Source organism: Trichosurus vulpecula, chromosome 1 (assembly GCF_011100635.1).
Source record: "Trichosurus vulpecula isolate mTriVul1 chromosome 1, mTriVul1.pri, whole genome shotgun sequence".
NCBI lineage: Eukaryota > Metazoa > Chordata > Mammalia > Diprotodontia > Phalangeridae > Trichosurus > Trichosurus vulpecula.
Genome location: NC_050573.1, coordinates 554,480 through 568,423, shown reverse-complemented (window position 1 = coordinate 568,423; position 13,944 = coordinate 554,480).

Sequence of the window (13,944 nt, the reverse complement as noted above, 5' to 3'; positions counted from 1 at the left end):
ATATGCCTGAAAGGTTCAGATCCGCAGGATATAAGGAGTTCTCTAGGTAGAAGGCAGAAGAATTAAAGCATGTATTTAAGCTCCACAGTAACAGACCCACGAACCAGAGTCCCCATTTTGATATTTTGATCAAAAGCTTCCAGGCCCAATAAGTCCGCCTCACAAGAGTAACCAGGAGGCCACAGAGAAGCATGATGGTATAAAGCAAAATCATATACATGCTTCCCCTCTACGGTAAGAAGATTACCCACTGGCCTCAATTCCTTGCTCAGCACTCCTCGGTCCACACGTGGGTCAGCTCTGCTACTGACAGCTCCTGCTTAACCTTCGGCTGTAGGCGTCTCTGACTCCAATGGAAAGAAGTAAAAGGGCTCTTCAAGCTGTCTTCTCTCCTCTTATAGAGTTTTTGACATCATCAAGCACCACCTGAAGGACCAGGGCCAATTGGTTCTTGAGTTGGCCCCTCCCCCAAGGACCCTGGGAAAGGGAAAGTGGAGACAGGGAGCCACACACCTGGGATTGAGAGGGAACCAGCCCCACAGCCATGGGTGCAGATAAGGGGGACCAGGAGAGAGCTTTGGTAACTGAATATGGATTCCAATAGAAGGGCCCCAGAATAGGCCTCCAACTTAAATGCAGTAATAGGGAAACAGGAGTGTGTGGTTGTGTGAGAGTTTTTGTGTGTGTATGTGCATACGTGTGTGTGTGTGTGTGTGAATGTCTGGGGTAAAAATCACAAGCTCTCTATCATACAATGAAGTTCAGATGTCTATTGGTCATGCAGTTTGAGATATCTCTTAGGAAATTAGACATACAAGACTGCAGGACAGCAGAGAGACTGAGGCAGGAAGGGTCCATTTGAGAACCATCAGCACAGAGGTAGTGATGACATGGATGGCAGCTGATGAAATCACCAAGGAAAGTAGTATAAAGGGAAGAGGACCAAGGACACCTATGGTCAGAGGGTTTGATCTCAGGAAGATGCGGAAAAGACAGACAAGTAGTCAGACAGGTCAGAGGAAAACCAGGAGAGAGTGGGGTCCTAAAAGCCTAGAGGGAAGAGAGTATCATGGAAGAAAGAGGGATCACCAGGGTCAGAGGCTGGAGAGATGTCAAGGAGAATGAGGATGGAGGTCACCTCTGTGGTCTCAAAAAGAGAAGAGCACAGAAGAGTAGGTGAGGGGGAGGGGCCTTTGAAGGTGAGAGGGGGAAAGGTGTGTCACACCTGGGCAAGTGGGGAGCATAGTCCATCGTAGGCTGCACCAGTCCAGACTGGGCCCCAGAAAGAAATCAGAGGTGGCTGAGGCAGCTTGTGGCCCTATCAGCACGCACATGGTAAAGGGTCAGATAACTGGTTAGAAGGAGATTACAGGGTCCCTGTTCTGGCACTGGGGGCACTGGTGCTTTGACCATACTAGGATCTGGGTCCCACTCCTAGATAGCAATCCCAGTGTGAGGAGGAGCACACAAGAGCTTAGAACTGCTAGGGAGTGGGACCCCTCCTCATAGCTCCAGGGCAGAAAAGAATGCTTGTGGTCACTCACAGGCCAGGAGAGAAGTCAACACACCCCTCCTTAGCTCCTACCACCTTGGCAGAACTGCAAACTTACAGTGAGCCCTCCACCCTGAAAGCAGAGCCCCACTTTGGGAATGAGTTTAAAGTCAAGGAATGCGCTGGAAAAATGAGCAAAGAACAGAAAAATTCTGACTATGGAAAGTTACTATGGTGACAAGGGAGATTAAAAACCACACTGGGAGGATGACATCTATGTCAAAACTCCTTATATCCAATGCCTCAAAAACAAATTGGAATTAATCTCAAGACATGGAAGAGCTGAACAAGGATTTTTTTTTTATTTTTTTTTTTATAAATTTTTTATTTTTAGTTTACCACGCACGGTTCTACATAGTTTTGAGTTCCAGTTTTTCTCCCCTCTCTCCCCCCTCCCTCCCCAAGACGGCATGAAGTCTCATATAACTGTCATGTATAACTTCGCATTGAATTAATTTATGCACTAGTCAAGTCGTGGAGAAGAATTTTGACCAATGGAATGAATCATGAGAAAGAAGAAACAGAACCAAAAAAAAACCCCAAAAACAAAAACAAAAGAGAAGCAGAAAAGGCGAGCATGTAGTGTGCCTCAGTCTGTATTCAAACTTCGCAGTTCTTTGTCTCGATGAAGATAGCATTCTCCATCGTGAGTCCCCTGGAGTTGTCCTTGCCCCTTAGGTTGCTGAGAAAAGCGCAGTTTGTCAGGGTTGGTACTCACGGAATCCATATATCTGTGGCTGTGCACAACGTACTCCTGGCTCTGCTCCGCTCACTCAGCATTATGTCGTGTAGGTTTTTCCAGGTTGTTATGAAGTCTGCATCATCCCCATTTCTTATGGCACAATAGTATTCCATTACCTTCATGTACCACAGTTTGTTCAGCCATTCCCCAATTCATGGGCATCCCTTTGATTTCCAATTCTTGGCTACCACAAAGAGAGCTGCTATAAATATTCTTGTACATATGGGTCCTTTTCCCGCTTGCGTGATTTCTTTGGGATACAACCCTAGAAGTGGTATTGCTGGGTCAAAGGGTATGAACATTTCTATAGCCCTTTGGGCATAGTTCCAAACCACCCTCCAAAATGGCTGGATCAGCTCACAACTCCACCAGCAATGCAACAATGTTCCAATTTTCCCACATCCTTTCTAGCATTTATCATTCTCCTGATTTGTTATTTTAGCCAATCTGACAGGAGAGATGTGGTATCTAAGAGTTGTTTTTTTTTTTAATTTAAATTTATTTATTTGACATATTTAGTTTTCAGCATTGATTTTCACAATAGTTTGAATTACAAATTTTCTCCCCATTTCTACCCTCCCCCCCACTCCAAGATGGTGTATATTCTGGTTGCCCTGCTTCCCAGTCAGCCCTCCCCTCTATAACCCCCCTCCCCTCTCATCCCCTTTTCCCTTCCTTTCTTGTAGGGCAAGATAAATTTCTACGCCCCATTGCCTGTGTATCTTATTTTTTAATTGCATGCAAAAATGTATTTTTTGTTGTTTTTGAACATCTGTTTTTAAAACTTTGAGTTCCAAATTCTCTCCCCTCTTCCCTTCTCACCCACCCTCCCTAAGAAGTCAAGCAATTCAACATAGGCCACATGTGTAATATTATGTATAACCCTTCCACAATACTCATGATGTGAAAGACTAACTATATTTTGCTCCTTCCCAACCCATCCCGCTTTATTGAATTTTCTCCCTTGACCCTGTCCCCTTTCAAAAGTGTTTGTTTTGGATTACCTCCACCTGCATCTGCCCTCCCCTCCATCATCACCCCCCTTTTATTTTTTTTTTATCTTCCTCCCTCTTCTTTCCTGTGGGGTAAGATACCCAACTGAGTATGTATGGTATTCCCCCTCAGGCCAAATCTGATGAGAGCAAGGTTCACTCATTCCCCCCTCACCTGCCCTCTCCCCTCCTCCCATAGAACTGCTTCCTCTTGCCACCTTTATGCGAGATAATCCACCCCATTCTATCTCTCCCTATCTCCCTCTCTCAGTATGTTCCTCTCTCATCCCTTAATTTCATTTTATTTCTTTTAGATATCTTCCCTTCATCTTCAACTCACCCTGTGTCACACATATATATACACATAGATACATACATACATACAAATTCACTTACATATATACATAAACATATGTATATATATATATGCATATTCCCTTCATCTACCCTAATACTGAGGTCTCATGAATCATACACATCATCTTTCCATGTAGGAATGTAAACAAAACAGTTCAACTTTAGTAAGTCCCTTGCAATTTCTGTTTCTTGATTACCTTTTCATGCTTCTCTTGATTCTTATGTTTGAAAGTCAAATTTTCTATTCAGTTCTGGTCTTTTCACTGAGAAAGCTTGAAAGTCCTCTATTTTATTGAAAATCCATATTTTGCCTTGGAACATGATACTCAGTTTTGCTGGGTAGGTGATTCTAGGTTTTAATCCTAGCTCCATTGACCTCCGGAATATCGCATTCCAAGCCCTTCGATCTCTTAATGTAGAAGCTGACAGATCCTGGGTTATTCTGATTGGGTTTCCACAATACTCAAATTGTTTCTTTCTGGCTGCTTGCAGTATTTTCTCCTTGATCTGGGAGCTCTGGAATTTGGTGACAATATTCCTAGGAGATTTCTTTTTGGGATCTATTTGAGGAGGCGATCGATGGATTCTTTCAATTTCTATTTTGCCCTGTGGCTCTAGAATATCAGGGCAGGTCTCCTTGATAATTTCTTGAAAGATGATATCTAGGCTCTTTTTTTGATCATGGCTTTCAGGTAGTCCAATAATTTTTAAATTATCTCTCCTGGATCTATTTTCCAGGTCAGTGGTTTTTCCAAGGAGATATTTCACATTGTCTTCCATTTTTTCATTCCTTTGGTTCTGTTTTATAATATCCTGATTTCTCATAAAGTCACTAGCTTCCACTTGCTCCAATCCAATTTTTAAAGTAGTATTTTCTTCAGTGGTCTTTTGGACCTCCTTTTCCATTTGGCTAATTCTGCCTTTCAAGGCATTCTTCTCTTCATTGGCTTTTTGGAGCTCTTTTGCCATTTGAGTTAATCTATTTTTTAAGGTGTTGTTTTCTTCAGTGTATTTTTCAGTATTTTTTTGGGTCTCCTTTAGCAAGTCATTGATTTGTTTTTCATGGTTTTCTCGCATCCTTCTCATTTCCCTTCCCAATTTTTCCTCTACTTCTCTAACTTGCTTTTCCAAATCCTTTTTGAGCTCTTCCATGGCCTGGGACCAGTTCCTGTTTTTCTTGGAGGTTTCTGTTGTAGGCTCTTTGACTTTATTAATTTCTTCTGTCTGTATGTTTTGGTCTTCTTTGTCAGCAAAGAAAGAATGCAAAGTCTGAGACTGAATCTGGGCGTGTTTTCGCTGCCTGGCCATGTTCCCAGCCAACTAACTTGACCTTTGAGTTTTTCAGTGGGGTATGACTGCTTGTAGACTACAGAGTTCTACGTTCCACGTTTGGGGGGGAGGTGCCAGCTCTGTCAGATCCGCACTGCTCCTTCCCCAACCCCCAACCCGAACTGGGCTTAGATCTTCAGCAGGCTGTGCACCCCTGCTCTGATCCGCCACTTAATTCCTCCCACCAGGTGGGCCTGGAGCCAGAAGCAGCAGCAGCTGTAGCTGCCCCACCTCCGCTGCCCCCGGGGCTGGAAGCCGAACTGCGAACTCCTTCCACTCCCGCAGCTTTTCCCACTAACCTTCTCAGCAGTCTTTGGTGTTTGTGGGTTGAGAAGTCTCGTAACTGCCGCAGCTCACTGAATCAGGGCGCTAGGGCATGCTCTGCCCGGTTGCTGGTCTGGTTGGTCCACGCCGCTCAGGCTGGGCTCTGCTCCACTCCGTTCCCAGCTCCCAGCTCCCAGCTCCGTGCGGGATAGACCTCACCCAGAGACCATCCAGGCTGTCCTGCGCTGGAGCCCTGCTTCCCTCTGCTGTTCTGTGGGTTCTGCCATTCTAGAATTGGTTCAGAGCCATTTTTTATAGGTTTTTGGAGGGGCTCGGCAGGGAGCTCAGGCTGGTCCCTGCTTTCCAGCTGCCATCTTGGCTCCGCCCCCCTAAGAGTTGTTTTGATTTGCATTTCTCTAATCAGCAGCGATCCAGAGCATTTTTCCATATGCCTGTAGATAGCTTTAATTTCTTCCTCTGAAAACTGCCTGTTCATATCCTTTGGCATTTCTCAATTGGGGAATGGCTTGTATTCCTATATATTTGGCTCAGCTCCCTGTATATTTTAGAGATGAGGCCTTTATCAGAGATACTAGTTGCAAAGATTTTCTCCCAATTTTCTGCTTCCCTCCTAATTCTTGTTGCATTGGCTTTTTTTGTACAAAAACATTTGAAAAGGGTGAGGTCACCTCTAATGAAGAGGAAATCAAAACAATAATTAGGAATTATTTTGCCCAACTGTATGCCCATAAATTTGACAACCTTAGAGATACGGATGAATATCTACAAAAACATAAACTGCCCAGACTAACAGAGAAGGAAGTGAAATTTCTTAATGACCCCATATCAGAAAAAGAAATTGAGCAGGCCATCAACGAACTCCCTAGGAAAAAAACTCCAGGGCCAGATGGTTTTACATGTGAATTCTATCAAACATTTAAAGAACAACTAATTCCAATACTTTGTAGACTATTTGGGAAAATAGGTGAAGAAGGAGTCCTACCAAATTCTTTTTATGACACAAATATGGTACTAATACCCAAACCAGGTAGAGTTAAAACAGAGAAAGAAAATTATAGACCAATTTCTCTAATGAATATTGATGCAAAAATTTTAAATAAAATATTAGCAAAAAGATTGCAGCAACTCATCATGAGAATAATACACTATGACCAGGTAGGATTTATTCCAGGAATGCAAGGCTGGTTCAATATTAGGAAAACTATTAGCATAATTGACCATATCAACAACAAAACTAGCAGAAACCATACGATCATCTCAATAGACGCAGAAAAAGCCTTTGACAAAGTACAACACCCATTCCTATTAAAAACACTAGAAAGCATAGGAATAAGTGGAACCTTCCTCAAAATTATAAATAGCATCTACCTAAAACCATCAACAAGCATTATTTGTAATGGGGATAAACTAGATGCATTCCCAATAAGATCAGGGGTGAAACAAGGATGTCCATTATCACCCCTATTATTCAATTTGGTACTGGAAGCATTAGCTGTAGCAATAAGAGAAGAAAAAGAAATTGAAGGAATTAGAATAGGAAAAGAAGAAACCAAATTATCACTTTTTGCAGATGATATGATGATTTATCTAGAGGATCCTAGAGAATCAAGTAAAAAACTACTTGAAATAATAAACAACTTTAGCAAAGTTGCAGGATATAAAATAAACCCACATAAATCCTCAGCATTCCTATACATTACTGACAAAGCCCAACAGCAAGAGATAGAAAGAGAAATTCCATTCAAAGTTACTGAAGGCACTATAAAATATCTGGGAGTCTATTTGCCAAGACAAACCCAGGGCCTATATGAACATAACTATGAAACACTTTTCACGCGAATAAAATCAGATCTAAATAAATGGAGAAATATCAGTTGCTCATGGTTAGGCCAAGCTAATATAATAAAAATGACAATTCTACCTAAATTAATCTATCTATTCAGTGCCATACCAATCGAACTACCAAAAAATTTTTTTACTGAGCTGGACAAAATAATAACAAAATTCATTTGGAAAAACAAGAGGTCTAGAGTATCTAGGATATCAATGAAAAGACATGCTAGAGATGGTGGCTTAGCCACACCAGATATTAAACTGTACTACACAGCAGCAGTCATCAAAACTGCCTGGTACTGGTTAAGAAACAGGGGTGTGGATCAGTGGAATAGGATAGGTACACAAATAGGTGAAATCAACAAGTTTAGCAATCTACTCTTTGATAAACTCAAAGAGGCCAGTTTCTGGGCTAATAATTCACTATTTCACAAAAACTGTTGGGAAAATTGGAAAATGATAGGGCAAAAACTGGGCATAGACCAATATCTTACACCATATACCAAAATAAAGTCAAAATGGGTTCATGATTTAGGAGTAAAAGTTGATACTCTAAGTAATTTGGGAAAGCAAGGAATAGTTTACTTATCAGATTTGTGGAAAAGTAAAGAATTCATGACCCAACAAGAGATAGAGAGCATTACAAAATGCAAAATGGATAATTTTGATTATGTCAAACTGAACAAGGATTTTAAAAACCATTACAAGAGGTGGAGAAGAAATTGGGAAAAGAAATGAGAGGGATGCAAGAAAATCATAAAAGAGAGTCAAAGGCCTAGCAAAGGAGGCACCAAAAATGCTGAAGAAAAGCACTTCTTGAAATGTAGAATTGGCCAAGTGGAAAAGGGGGCACAAAATTTCAGTGAAGAAAATAATTCCTTGAAAGATAGAATCAAACAAGATGAAGCTACTGACTGTAGGAAACAGGAGGAAACAGTCGAACAAATGGAAAAAACAAAGGAAGGCAATGAGAAAGGCCCTTCCAACAGCGCTCTCCCATGACTGGAACATTCTCAATCCTAACTCTAACCAGACCCTAAATGCCTGCTCTGGGCTTCCTGCAAGTCTCAGCTAAAATTTCACTTTGTGAGAAAATTATTTTCCTGGTCCCCAAAATTGGTAGAGTTTTTCCTCTCAGAGTCAACACCATTTTATACTAGGCAAAGCTTGTTTGTACAGTGCTGCTGAGTTGTTGGGCAAGCTAAGTGGCACTGTGGATAGAGTGCTGGCCCTGGTCTCAGGAGGACCTGAGCTCAATTCTTGACTCGGACCCTGGCTGTATGACCCTGGACAAGTCACTGAAACCTGCTTGCCTCAGTTTCCTCATCTGTAAAATAAGGTGGAGAAAGAAATGGCAAACAACTCCACTGGCCATGCTAAGAATACTGTGCATGAGGACTTAGTGCTTCACATACCAAAGAGCCAGGGAATCAGTTTAAGGCAGAGGAGCAGAGAGCAGGGCACTGTTGTTACTACCTGATTCAATTGCATGCCTGTTTTTGTAAAGAAATGCTCCATGAGGACCACACTGGCAGCTTCACAGACCACCCTCTATGTCTGTGGCAATGGCCTCATTGGCTGATGTCTGTGCACAGACTGCACTCACCTGGGGAGGGGGGCTGCTGCTCCCAGGGGCCATTCCCTCTGGCTCCAGGCTCCCTGCTGGGGCCAGGCCTTGGTCCTCTGCAGACTGAGCTGGGCAGGGAGAAGGATCCCAGAGGAGGAGAGGTCTTGCTCTTTTCTTCCCAGGCAGCAGGCTGGCCTACAGGGATTTACAAGGGTGAGGCCCCACAGGAGTCACAAAGGCCCTGGCCCTGCCCTCAGGTGAGAGACTCCACCCTACAGAGGGAGGCAGGAAGCAGGGAGGGTCAGGCTGGAAATGAAGAAGGTCTGAACAGTAAGACTACTTCCTCCCCTTCTTATTCCTTCTCTTCCCTTCCCTCCCCCCATCCTCCCACAGAGACCCAAGAGGCACAGGGGGCTTGGGACCCCATTCCGAGCCTCAAGGACTCCTGAGTCAGATCTCTCCCTCCAAGTGGTCCTCTGCCCTCCCAACATCCCCTCTCCCTGACTCACATACACATTGTATAGACTACAGAGTGACTCCTGGATCTACGAGGGAAACTGAAGAAGGTTGAGGAGGGAGAGGGCTCTTGAATGGAGCCACCAGGGAATGATCCGGGGAAGCTTGAGGCTGGGAGACAAGATCCAGTCTTGCATGAAGCCCCCTGGCAGGGGGCATGAGCAGTGGAGCAGGAGGCCTGGGGAAGGGGAGCAGGGGTGGCATCTGGGAGACAATCTCACAAAATTTATGGAGGAAGATCAGTGACACTGGAGCAACTAAAGGGCTGCAGGGGGACACTGAGCCTGGGGAGGCAGGATGACTGTGTCCTGAGGTGTAACTAGGGGCTGGGGAAGATTGTTGGGACCTTCTGGGAGAGCTTAGGCTTGGAATCCCTAAAGGGAAAGTGGAGACGGGGAGCCACATGCCTGGAATCTGACAGGGAAACAGCCCCAGAACCCCAGATGCAGATAAGGGGGACCAGGAGAGAGCTTTGGTAACTGTGTCCAAGCCTGGGTAGGCAGGTAGAAAGGTAGGATTCTGGGATCTCCAAAGGGGCTGGATCTGAAACAGAACAAGGGAATTTCTAACCAGGAGGTTAGAGATTAGGGGACAGGGAGGCAGGACACGTGGGGCCTCACAGGAAGGCTGAAATCAGGACTCCAGGAACCCTAGGGGCAAAGTCTGAAGTCTGGAAACGTGTTATCCAGTGATAAATCTGGGGAAGGTGAGCCAGGAATTTAGGGAGTGATGGGGGTGTCTGGAAAAGGTCTAGGGGCAGGGAGCTCATCTGGCAGCCAGGCTGGGGAGGAAGGTGTGCTCCTGGCAGACCTGGCGGACACTCACCATGAGGTCAGATGAGGAGAAGGAGACCGAATGGCCCGGGCAGCCAGCAGAACCAGGAAATACGGCGGTGCTCTGGCTCAGACTTACTGGGGATCTGCAAGCACAGAGCTGGCGTCCACAAGGCATAGCGATCTCGGCTCCAAAGGAAGGCAGAGCGATCTTGGCTCAGAGGGAAGCCAGAGAGATCTCAGATCTAGGGGAAGAAAAGAGAGATTTGAGATGAAGGTAAAACAGAGGAGTCTCAGCTCAAAGACCTCCAGCTTTTGTCCAGCCCACTCTGGGAGGGTTTTTCCTATTCTAATAGCACTGCTCTGTCCCTGAGGTCCAGGAGGGTGGGCTGCTTTCCTCCAATCACAACCAGGGCTAAGACTCAGAGACCTCCGCCCCCCCACCAATCCCCCAGCAAGCCCTACCCTCCATCACATGGAATGCCTTCTCCAGTGCTAGGATCCCCTCCTCTGCCTCCAAACTCCACCTGGGCCACCACCACCAGGCTGCTGCCCATCACTTGAGAGCTCCTCCTCTCCAGTGTCTCCACCCCCTCCCCTATTCCCTCCCTCCCAGACTCACTCCCAATTCCTCCTGAGCAGAATGCCTGCCAGGGTAAAAGTGTAGCAGGAGACTAAGTCAATGATGGACCCTATGCTTTGAGGAGCGGGGCCACAAATAGGCCTTGGGAAAATTGGGATGCTATATACTGTTTGTAACTGTAAATCTAGATTGGATTGGACTGAGTTCTCCCCCAGTAACTGTTGTGTTTGACCTTCTACAAGGAGACCAGATGTTAAGGCAAAATAGACTTAAAATTGGGTATTATTAGGAGCTGTAAGAATAAAAGATAATTAGGTCAGACTGACTCGATCTTATCGGGGGTGAGGTCTGTTCAGGGAAGAGGAGTATGTGCTGTATGGGGGCTTCTGAGCCCTTTTCAGGTTTGCTCTCCATCTTTGGTGTCCACTTGGTCCACCTAACTCACCTGTGGCTCCAAGAAGCTGTAGCAAGTGCACTGGCCACACCCCTGTAAACCATCTCAGCAGAGAGGAGAAACCAGGTGGAAGTAAACTGAGGGGTCTCAAACCCATCAGTGAGTTAGGGGGGTGTCTATCCCAGCCACATGAAGACTTCCCCAGTGCAATGGGTGGATGAGAACAATTTGTTCCAACGGACATTAAGGTGGCTGATGCAGGCTTGGTTAGACATAAAAGATGCCAAGGTCATCCACTGTATGTCATCTTGATTCCATGTAACATCCATGGAAGAGAGAGTGAGGCCTATGACCTTGTGTGGCTCTGCCTCACTTAAATCCAATTTGCGAGTGAGTCAAAAGACATCACCCACACCATTTTACCATTTTTACTTTTCTCTAAGTACTGTGGTGATAGGCAAGTGAGAAACCAGGAGGCCAGGATACACTGGGTGCTATAAGAAGGCACCTGCACACAGGTGACCCAGGATATCTGGTCATCTTTTCACTGGAATCAGCAGTGGGATTTGGCAGCCACCTGGGTGTCTGAGGAACCTTTTAAGGCCCTCACTCCTCACCTCCTGGTGTGATGAAGGGGCCAGAAAAGGTGCCCTAAAAATTGTCTGCTTACCCAACTCTGGCCTGATTACCATAGCAGGTAGGGATCCCACCCTTCAGTCAAAACATACAAAAAAAGGTACAAAAACTGCAAAGATGATTCCACTCACGTATCAGTGTGTGGAATTTTGACACACTTACGGACAACACAAATTTCAGTAGACCTGAAAGTTGAACAGCTCTTGTTTCAAGAGAATTCAGCAGATATCACAACCAAACAGCAGCCCTGAGCGAAATGAAGCTGGCAAAGGAAGGCCAGTTTGCAGAAGCTGGAGCTGGATACGGGGTTTTCTGAAAATAAGGGGGAAATTCAGTGAACAGGAGAACTGTGCAGCTGGTGTAGGTTTGCCATTAATACTAATCTAGTCAATAGGCTTGTATGCCCACCAAAGGGAATGAATGACAGGCTCCTGACAATGTAATTGCCACTTGCAGGAAAACATCAGGCCACCAGCATCAGTGCCTATGCTCCCACCATGATGAACCTGGAAGAGGTCAAAGAAAAATTTTCAAAAGCCGTGGAGACACTAATCATCAATATACCAAAAGAAAACAAGCTGATATAATTCTGGATGACTTTAACGCTAGAGTAAGCTGAGACTAATGGCAGAGAATCCTGGGGAGTAATGCTGGAAACAGCAACAGCAACTTACCATTAAAACGTGTGCATCTCATGACCTTCCCAGCACCAAAACTTTCTTCCTTTTACCTAAACCCAATAAAACTTTGTGGATGCACCCTTGCAGCAAACATTGGCATCTTAGAGACTCTGTGATTGTAAGGAGAAGAGACAGACAAGATGTGAGACTGACAAAGGCGATGTGTGGCACAGAGTGCTGGACCGATCATAGACTGATCCTCTCCAAACTACATATTTGCCTCCAACAAAAGCATCAATCCCAGGGCAAAATGACTAGCAGAAGACTTATTGTCAACAGATTAGAGTTCTTCTCTAAGCAGGAACATTTTGGTGGGAAAGTTGAGCAAACACAGAGTTGGTAGCAATTGAATGGAATAGGAGTGGGAAGCTTTCAGAGAAGTGATGCACAGCACTCCATTTACTCATGTGGATCAGAACAGGAACAAACATCAAGACCGGTCTGATGAAAATGATGGGGAAATTCAGAAGCTGCTAAATGAAAAACAAGATCTCCACAGGGGTTCCCAGCAGGGTACTTCATCCATCTCTAAGAATGCAACATTTGACTCCATCAAAGCAAAGTAAAAGTGGAACTCAGAGAGATGCAGGATTCTTGGCTCATTCAGAAGGCACAGGAAATTCAGTTTGGCATTTACACTAACAATATACAATGCTTTCATGATGCCCTGAAGGCTCTTTGTAGGCAAAAGATATATTCTGCAGCTCACCTATTCACTGCCACCTTAATTACTGATAAAGACAGGATCCTGGAGAGATGGGCCAAATGTTTCCATAGTGTTCTCAGGAGACTTTCACCAATCAGAGGTATCAGTCCTTCTTGAACACATTTTACACCCTCAGGGTGTATGAATCAGAGAATGATAATCGAGGTAAAACAGAAAGAGGAGATGGACAATGAAAAGAGAGAGAGAAATCCCATGTTGGAATGGGAAAGAAAAAGGGATAGAATTCAAAAGCTACTGAACAGGACAAGTTGAATGGGAAGAGAGAAAGAGAAATCTACATGAGAAACTGAGAGGGAAAATGAGAAGTAAGAAACGTAGAATGAGATGAAAGCAGGAGAAAGAAGCACATTTGTGGAGAAACTAGAGTTAAAAGATATGGCATCTTCTAAATGGGACCACGAAGGAATATGCCTATTTCTTTGCAACACATGAAACTTCTTTGAAATAACAATGATAATTAGTTCAGGGACCATAAGCAAAAAAAAATACAAACCCAAATGGTAGAATGGGAAAGTGGCGAATGTTAGAGAAAAGTGGAAAAATTGGGACACAAATACATTGTTGGTAGAATTGTAAAATGATCCAAACATTTTGGAGAGCCATCTGGAATTATGTGGGCATAGCAATGCTTAGTCTATTTGTAAACATGATTAAGGAAAAAGGAAAAGAGCATACATGTTCTAAAATGTTTGTAGGAGCTCTCTTTGTGCGGGCAAAGAACTGAAAACTTCAGAGATGCCCATCAATTTGGGAATAGCTGAAGAAATTGTGGTATATGATTGTGATGCTATAAAAAATAATGACCTCAAGATTTTAGAAAAACATGGGAAGATTTGCATGAGACACTGAAGTGGGAAATGGCAGAACCAAGAGAACAATTTATACAGTAACAGAAATATTATTTTAAGAATAACTTTGAGTGAAGAAGTTATTTTGTCTATTACAAACACCCAAATTAGCTATAGAGGACATATAAAG